Source organism: Lipophrys pholis (genome assembly GCF_963383615.2).
Source record: "Lipophrys pholis genome assembly, chromosome: 4".
Classification (NCBI taxonomy): domain Eukaryota; kingdom Metazoa; phylum Chordata; class Actinopteri; order Blenniiformes; family Blenniidae; genus Lipophrys; species Lipophrys pholis.
Genome location: NC_137637.1, coordinates 13,858,519 through 13,867,701, shown reverse-complemented (window position 1 = coordinate 13,867,701; position 9,183 = coordinate 13,858,519).

Genomic DNA, 9,183 nt, shown 5'->3' with positions numbered 1-9,183 from the left:
ATAGCTGAAAGTAGATTCAACTGGTTTACTGCAGAATTGATGGATAGAAAATAATTTAGTGAAACTGTAACCATGAGGGCAAAAGCTTCTGGTGATGCTAAAGCTGACAATTGGCTGAGTGAGCTCGAGGCAGGGACAGCGTTACAGACTTTCAGTAAGTAACTGGGTTACTTCTTACATAATAATCATCCATTCCAGCTCTTGACTGCCAAAAGTAGTGGGGTGGTAGTCATGTTCTACTTCATGATGAGGTACTCACAGAGGAAATGGTTATAATGTCCAATATTAAAGATGATACATGGAGAGCACAAAATTATTTTTTGACTGCTGCTCGGGCTTCAGGGAAACTGAGTTCACAGAAGTTCAACAAATCCTGACATGATGAATCATATTAAATATGAGGAGGTTAAACAGAAGATAACAGATGATGTGACACTCACTGACAACAATAATCACAGCATACAACCTTCGGACACAAATCAACCATAACCTGTATTCATTTGGGCATTTTTACATTGGCTTTAACAACTCAGGGCCTTTAGCATGTAGTATTGGCTTTCAGCGATAACTCTCCACTGCTTGTCTTGCACATCTCGAGGGAGATTTGCATTCCCCGTGAGCTATGCTGCGCCCACGCAGGTTACCCAACACACCCCCATCCTTGAAACACAAGCCAACACTTGGCTGGTAACAGCAACAATTGAATAACAGTTTAGCAAGTAATACAATCCTTTTTCTTTTTTTTTTAGCTGCTATTTTCCTTCTATCCAAGTTTTCAATTTCACATTTTGAATTCACCTTCTTTTTGACTTTGAATAGAGTTAGATATGTATCAAAGTTAAATAAATGCCCACAGGATATATGCATTTTCAGATTTTTATATAAAATGTAAATCCACAAAAATATTTCCCAATACTCAAAATATTGTCAAATAATGTCAGGTCTCTGTGTCTCTGGCCACGTTTACATGTACCCGGGTATTTGAAAAAACTGTGATATTTCTCTGTGTTTGGGCCGCACATTTACACATAAACGCAGTTCCGACTCACCACAAATGGTGATTCTTGAAAACTCCGGCCACAGTGGAGATCTGGACAAACTCTCTGTCCCCGGTTGAGTCCAAAGGGGAGTAGGCGGATATTTACACCACACTTAGTGACGTTGTGTTTTTTTTCCAGGATTCTGATTGGCTATGATGTCTTCAGGCTTCTCGGTACACTGCCCCCTACAGGTCTGGTAGCTCATAGTAGCTCTGAACCAGGTGTTTATACGGGGCCGGGTCAATGAAGATTTGTTTTTGTAAGCATAGAGGGTTTTTTGTAAAAAAAACGTCTGTGTCAGTTTGTCTTGACTCATTTCCAATCAGGGGCACATTGACTGGGTTAATAATGGTATTTAGGTAGTGTGGGCTTGTGACTGTACCATTCACAAAGTGTAAGGCAGCGCTGTGACCAGACACACCTGCTCAGCCTCTAACACCACCACCGAAGTCTCGTCTGGTGACAACAGTGGATGATGCATTGTGCTCCAACATGATGTCTCAAACATCGATGGTGACATCATTTCTGCTCATTGGGGACTTTCACCAGAAAACAGCGATGAGGCCGACCGCTCCCTCGTCCTACATAAATGCTCCCTGGTCCATCAAGACGATGATACCTGTGTCTGGTGGTGTGATCAGGTACCTTTGCAGGTCGTCTAGCATGCACACCACGTTGATGTAAGCGGTTTCCAATGGTCTAACGTGACACTTCATTATTGCATCCATCATCCGGTGATCAGATGTCTTTGTTATTTTCAGCCAATTGCATGAAAGTTGACCTCAGGAGAACTTTTAACATGAACACGTCCAGCTATAACTGTGTTCTTTCTCCAAAAACCCTCATGAGCTTCTGAAATCTATGATATGTTTAGCTAGTTTGTCACAGAAGCTAAGGAGTTACCTGGATAACAAACACCAGCTTACCGGTGTGAACATGTAATAGAGTGCTGACAGTAAACAAGCCTATCTAAAGAAATTACAAGCATTAGAAGTGACTTGTTGAAGCCTGCCAGCATTTTGTCTTTTGAAGTGAACGTGTAATATATTTGAAGTAACTTAAATATATCCCATGTCTCTGATGTGTTTTATCGGTTGTGTTTACTGTACTTGTCTGTACACATTATTACAGCATAGCTGGTTCAATTCAGGGCTGACCTGCACAAAAGGGCAATATCTCTTTCAGCCAGCCATTCAGGTCATCTCAAAAATCCACAGATCAATGGCAGGAGATGGATTAGCCTACACATAAAGCTGGTGAATGTACGGAAGAACAGATAGAGATAAAGGTAAGTGAGAGAGAGAGAGAGGAACAGCAGATATAGGCTAGAGAGGCTGGCAGCAGATAGAATGAAAAAAATGGGAAGGCATTCACTCTCAAACCCCATTTAAACATTCATCTGGCTTCTCTTCTCTGCTGCATTCATGCTGCACAGTCCAATTCCAGGGCGATAAGCCAGCTGTGTGCCTCTCAAGGTAAGAGAGTGAATAGAGCAGTACAATCTCTGGCTGATGCTGAGGAGGGACAGAGCCTACATGCTGACCTTCCTTACACCAGCTTTACTTCGGTGAGAGAGGAGGGTTTCATAAACGGATTATTCCGCTCAGCCACCTTTGACCTGTCTGGCTGCCTTCCATAACGGCTCAAGCTGCCTGTCCATCACTCAAAGAGAAGCAGAAAGAGGGGGAGATAAGAGGGGAGATGGTTTCAACCTGCGGAGAGGGATTAAACCCTCTGTTGCTTTGCTGTGTGAGGACAGGACAAGAAAAAAAAAAGGGGGGGGGGTTTGAATTGGACTTCGGGGCGACAGTACACAAGTTGGAGTTGTCAGCTGCTGGAGCTGCCACCGTCTGTGCCGGTGACTCAGGAGGTCGGAGTAATGTGTAGAAACTGGGGTGACCTTTTCATCAACCATGAGACAAGGGTGTTGGACATTTTCTCTCTGCTGACAATTATGAGCTGTCAAAAGTGACATTGAAGCCCCGAGGAGAGTTACTGAATGCCAAACACCCAAAGTTTCACTCACAAAGGACTTCACTTTCCATCGCAATGCACTGCAGTCAGAGAAGAACTTCCAAGTCTTCATCCAAAAGTAAGAGAGATGACTCAGCCTTTTCTTTTTTTAAAGCATAGTCACGAGTACCTGATGTACAAACGTTTTAGTTTTCTTTCTGGTGCTAAAGTAGTTGATTGAACTATTGTGTTTATTTATTCAACACCAGTGTAACCAGAGATGGTAATTTCTGATCTTGGAGTTTAACTATAAATTACAACAACAGGCTGCATGTGAGAAGTGTTTTATTGTCAACTTCTTTTGAAAAGAAGTATCCTCAAGTATAAAAAACAAAACAAAACAGCAGCCTGCTTCAGACTGTTAGCTGTGGCTCAATGCTTTAATGCTTATATTGCTTTGATTATATTTAACTGCTTTTGGCTTGTTGACTAAGCTATTGGAAAATGTTTAAACTGAATGTTAAAAAAAAAATCTCAATCTGAATTGTAGTCACTGTGAAATGGAGCCATTAATACAACTTTTGAAAACAATCAGCATTTGACAAACAGCTGACCTGAGACAACGTTTTCACCAGAATGTTTATTTCCACTGAAACGACAGAAAAGCTGAAAAAAAAAAAGAAGTAATTTTCCTGTTCGGCCACTAGTTGGTGCCTTTTTTTTATTTAATAAAACCCCCTACCTATGCAAACTATGTAAACATTGAAGCGCCTTTAAACTCTTTCTTTGTCATTTTGCCCACTCAGGAATATCGTAAGGAAAAGAAATTATGGTGGAGTAAATGGACACTTGGTTAGAGAAGCGCAAAGAGCATACATCATTGTCATTAATGAATGAAGTTGCATTTTTGCTATTTACATGGAGACGGAGTTAGACTTTGGACGCCGGAATTCAAAAAGGCTCCAAGCATCGTTATGATATTGACAGAGAGTTTTCCATTTTCACTGGAAATTGTTGTCGTGTAAACGCATGCGTTGACACTTTATAATGTTATCACTGACCCCGCCCCCACCATTAGGATTAGTGGGTTGCCAGCTCAGTTGGAAAATGACTTCAGAAGCCAATGTTGGTGCATGGAGCAGCAGTAAGTCAATGTCTGTGTGGGTATGTGAACATTGGTTGTTCAAGTTTGATATTTCAATTGACAAACCATGTTGTTAACGTGCCCTTTCCCAAAATAATTACACATTATGCCAGCGTTTTAACACACAGCTGTTAATTTGTTATCACTGACAGCCCTAATGAATATACAGGCAAATCATAAAACTATAAAGGAACTTATAAAAACACGTTTCGGGAAAAATGACACATTAAGCTTCAGTGTTAAACCGCAAATGTAAATGTTGTGACTGCATATTAACACTTATACAGTAAGCTTTCTACTTTAGATTGATGGATCTGAACAGCCATAAAAAAATATCTTGTGGCATGAAAAACAAACAAAGCAGGCGTTCAACCAAAAGCTACTACCTAAAGTGATTCAAAAGAATTGATGTGTGAGAGCTGGGGTGTGGGCTGATGAAACGGGGTTCAAGCTCTTTTTGAAAACCTTGTTAAAAATCACCCATTGTGCTTCATAGAGAGAGCACTACGTTACACCACTCGTGCTAAATGGTAATAGGAGAATATATGTTTCCTCAGGTGCTTTGAACTTAGAAGGGCCATAGCCAGCCGTGAGTGACAGTTGATGTTTGGGATGACGCTGAGCCAGTGAGCTGCAACAACTCACTCCAGCAAAACAAAATCTCCCACAAGTCTCAAAGGAAAGACTCTGTGAGGGAGGCATCCAATTCCACCTTCCTTTCAGCAGTCATCCGCCAGGCACACAGGACTGAAAGAGGACGGATTGAGAGGCCAGGAAAGCAAAGGAGATTGAGACCTACAGGGGAGTGATGGAGGGGCGCGAGACGGCCGCGGGCCGCAATGAATGCATGAAGTATTGTAAGCAGGAAGCAGAAAGAGAAAGAAAGGTTGTGAGAGTACAGGGGGACTTGCTTTTTCCTCTGTTCGCTCGTCTCCACTCCTCCTTCTGGCTATGTAGTGGTTATTTACTGCAGCCTCTCCCCTCCCCGGTGGGATGGGAGGGAAATGGGCTCTTAACCGAGTTTCCATACATCACCCACTGACACTGATGCTTGTAGTTTTAGAATGCCTACATCTGATGTTTCTTTTTAAAATCAATTATTTACAGAGTATCTTCAGAGTCTCACAATTCATCACAGCTAATTGCAGCGCATCACCTCCGTCATCGATCACGCCAGGCCCATCTTGTTCTATTTCAACTTTGTTTTAAAAGGCAAAAAGGTATCGAGTCGTTCTCCAAGTGTCAACTGTGAAACGTTTGAAAAAGGAGCTGAGCAATTTAGCTTCCATCAACCCCATTAGTGAGGGAAAAAATAAAAAGCCTCGGATTGAAGTCGCTGTCATCGTTTTTACATTGTTTGTTCTGCTCTGGATTTATAGAAAGGTTTGTCATGGCAGTAAACATTTATTAATTAAGTGATTGAATTGAATTTGCCTAAAATCAAATCACGGGAACCAAAAACTCCCGAATTCTAAAAAAAAAAAAAAAAAAAAAAAGAGGAAGAAAAAAGAGGGCAAACACACATACAGTAAATGTCACATTAAAACACAGGTAAAATATCAGACGTTGAAACCTGCTCTTAAAAATGAAGATATAGGCAACAATAAAAAAAAAAGGAGAAAAAAAGAGACAAACAACAAACTGTTTTAATTAACTTAAAGACCGAAGGAGGAAGGATATGTTTGTCATGTCTATAAAGGTTTGAACCCGATGTGAGGATTTTCCAATTCTCTTCAGCATTTAGTAAGAACTTTATTTCAGGTGTTTTGTTTTGTTTTTTTACTGAATACCTGGCGGCAGCCAGATGCCGAAATCTTTGTTTCTGGGCTGTTGATTGTATTACTTGTGAGCAGAGTATCTTAGAAACACCTATAGGCATTTCTTGAGCACACACATACACACACCTATTCAGTTTGGGCCGTTAATCATGATCATTAAAGTCCTATTCTTCTTGTTAATGAAACATCTAAAGATCGGTTTTAGGATGTGTTTTTAAACTTGACATAAATACTTACTGTACTCTACGATGGACCTTTTACATTATGGTTGCACCCGTGGCTTCAGAGAACACAATTGAAATACTAATTCTATAATAAATTCTTAAAAATATGATCAATTATCATACACAATACCTTTTTATTTTGTTCCCCTTTACTTAATTAATGCTGACCTCCACAGGCAACACAGCCATCAAATAACCCAACAGGCTTGTTATGGTGGGAGGAAGCTGGGGAAGCCCCACACAGGCGAAGGGAGAACATGCAGGCCCCCTCGATCCTGGAGGCTAACCTCGGGCTGCTTCACTGTGAGGCACAACTGCTAACCAGTAAAGCAACATCCTGCCTGAGGCGAAAGATAATCAGATAATTTCCACTCACAAGCACAGACATGTTGGCTCAGCTTGTGCCTGCAAAGTTGCATATTTGCGCTCGCTCGCTGCTCTCCACTGACTTTTTGTATGCTCGCGCTCAATTTAAAAATCTGTTGATTGTGACACTAGAGCTCTCCACCCAGTGAACAGCAAAAAAATTATCTTTTTTTTTTGTCTCGGCGATAATTTTTATGGAGTCAAGGCAAATACATTTTTATGGATCAAGAAAAGTGTACCTCGAGGGACGTGAGGGCTGTAATTATATAGGGGTTGTTTTCAAGCTGGAAGACATTGTCTTTTACTCACGTTCTTAAGTGGTTGGTAACAAATGATCTCGCTGGAGTCCAACCATACATGATCACATGGCATTCACCTGAGACAATTACAGCTCTGGCACACAACAGCATGCTCGTCCTTATATATACAAAAATGGGGTATTTTGCGACGCACACTAACGAGAGACACAAAGAAGTCATTCCGTTTGCAAGAGAAACTTGGTGCACCTGTAGCCCACAGGATGGATTAAGCTGTCAGCCAGTGTGGAAATATGTTGGGGTTTTTTTTCTTTTCTTTTTTTTCTCATTGTGCCTGCCCCTCAGCGAGAGCGTTCACAGTCGGATTGCTTTTACACGAAGCTAATGAAATATGATTGCATTATGAGCCAATCCAATAAATACATTAACCTTTACAAATCAAAACATGTCATCTCCTCCCAGCTGCTGCTATTTGCCTAAAATGGTGGCTTAAACAAAAACATAATTACCGTTTGTTTTAGTTTTTTTCTTTTCATTTTTCTGCAGTGCCCAGTTTTTTATTGAGTCAGTGGACCTTTTGCTTCTTCTGTTCATTTCTCCATTTATTGGGAAATGATGGGACTTTTTTGTTCTGATTAGAATGCCACAGACACCCGCACCCGGCACAAACATTCATGAAGGTAGATGGATTTTGAATGTACATGACCTCTTCTGCACTTGTTATGTCAATGAAGCTGGATGAAGTTCAATGTCTATACGTTTGGCCGGTTCCAGATGAAACGAGGAACCAGGAAAGTGAGGCTAATGTGTAAAAGGCTGTAAGGAGATGAGATAGCAGGTTAGAGCAAGGTTACTGATGGCGAGATGATCACAGGGAACGAAGTGAAGACAGCGGCGTAAGAATGGGCAAGGCACACGAGAGAGAGAGAGAGAGAGAGAGAGAGTGGGGGGGGGGGGGGGGGGGCTGATTGACAATTTGCATCCTCTTCAGAGGGTATCAGGGGACATGATTGAATCCAGTCAGGCTGAACCCATTAGGGGTGCGGTGCTGTCGGGGGCCGAGCAGAAAGCCATTCACTGGCACCCGGTACCTGCTCTGCGACTGTCTCCATTTATATTCATGCCGGAGTTGACTTATTGAGGGAGCCCAGCGAGGGAAAGTGAGAGAGAGCTGGAGAGAGAAAAAGACTGTCTGAAGCAGGTCTCGTCGAGTCACCCGTTTGATTTTTGTAAGACGCCGAGTTCTTACGCTCTGCCGAGACAGCTCACTTAACCTGGGTGCGACTGCTCCTATTTGCATGTGATTTCCATGGGTCGATATGTCTATAAATTGGATTCAAATTGTGGACATGCAAAACCTCAAACCATCTTGAAAGCACCAGGAAAAAGCCATTTAAAAGCTTTGGGGAAAATTTGCATTTTAAGGATTTTAATATGTCACTGCTCATTAGTCAGCCTTGACAATGAAGCTAGAAGTGAAACTTAGATTGTGTATTTTTCTGGAAAGCATCCATGCATTGGATCTGGGGCGAACGTTTCACTGAAGGGTTTCTCTTGCAGATCCTGGTTGATACTGTAACACACTGGAGGGTGCGATAATCCGCTGTGGCCGAGGGGCAGCCGAGACCGGCTCCTGTCAGCTGTCCCACTGCTTCTCCTTTCACTTCAACCCAGACAGCTGATCCAGAGCGGCCCAGCAGCTTGACTAGGTGACAAAGGAGGTGGAGTGCTGCGGAGAGGCTTCCATGTGTTGCTATTTATCTCTCAAACACAGCACACACGCCCAAAGCAACATTATTACAGCGGCTTTGGTTTGGTTTGTTACAGCCTGCTGTCAAAGCAGAGGCAGTGGAACCATGCCCAAAGATTTCTCTTTATTCTCCCAACATGTACATCTGGAGTTCATGCTGAAGATTTTGTCCTTTGTTAGCGGCAGCTTCTGGTGGACCATTTTAATATATGATGCAGAGGTGAATACAATAAAAAAAAAAAAAAAGAATAACAAAACGGGGACACTGGCATTTAAAGATAACTGTAGTTATATTTTAGTTTTTACCTTACAAGGGCACTCAGACAGCCAAAGTGCCTATTTGGTCTGTTTTTATAGAAACTACCATGGCGCCACTAATCCACTTTTCGTACATTCACTCCTTGCTTTGATGTAATTATCAAAACACAAATTTGATAAACCCATTTAGAGTATTTTAAGAATCCAGACAAAACCGTAGCTGTAATTATATCATAAAGTCATACAGTTACTTCATAAAGGTCATTTGGAGTAGACAGTTAACTGGGTACTCTTGGGAGTACTGTGTAGTGGATTGGCTCTGTAGTCGTGGTCATTTTTCCTTGTATGCAGCATTGCATTTGTTCCTAATGTAACTGTCTGTTTTCACTTCTCTTTGTCTTCTTTCTCTACCT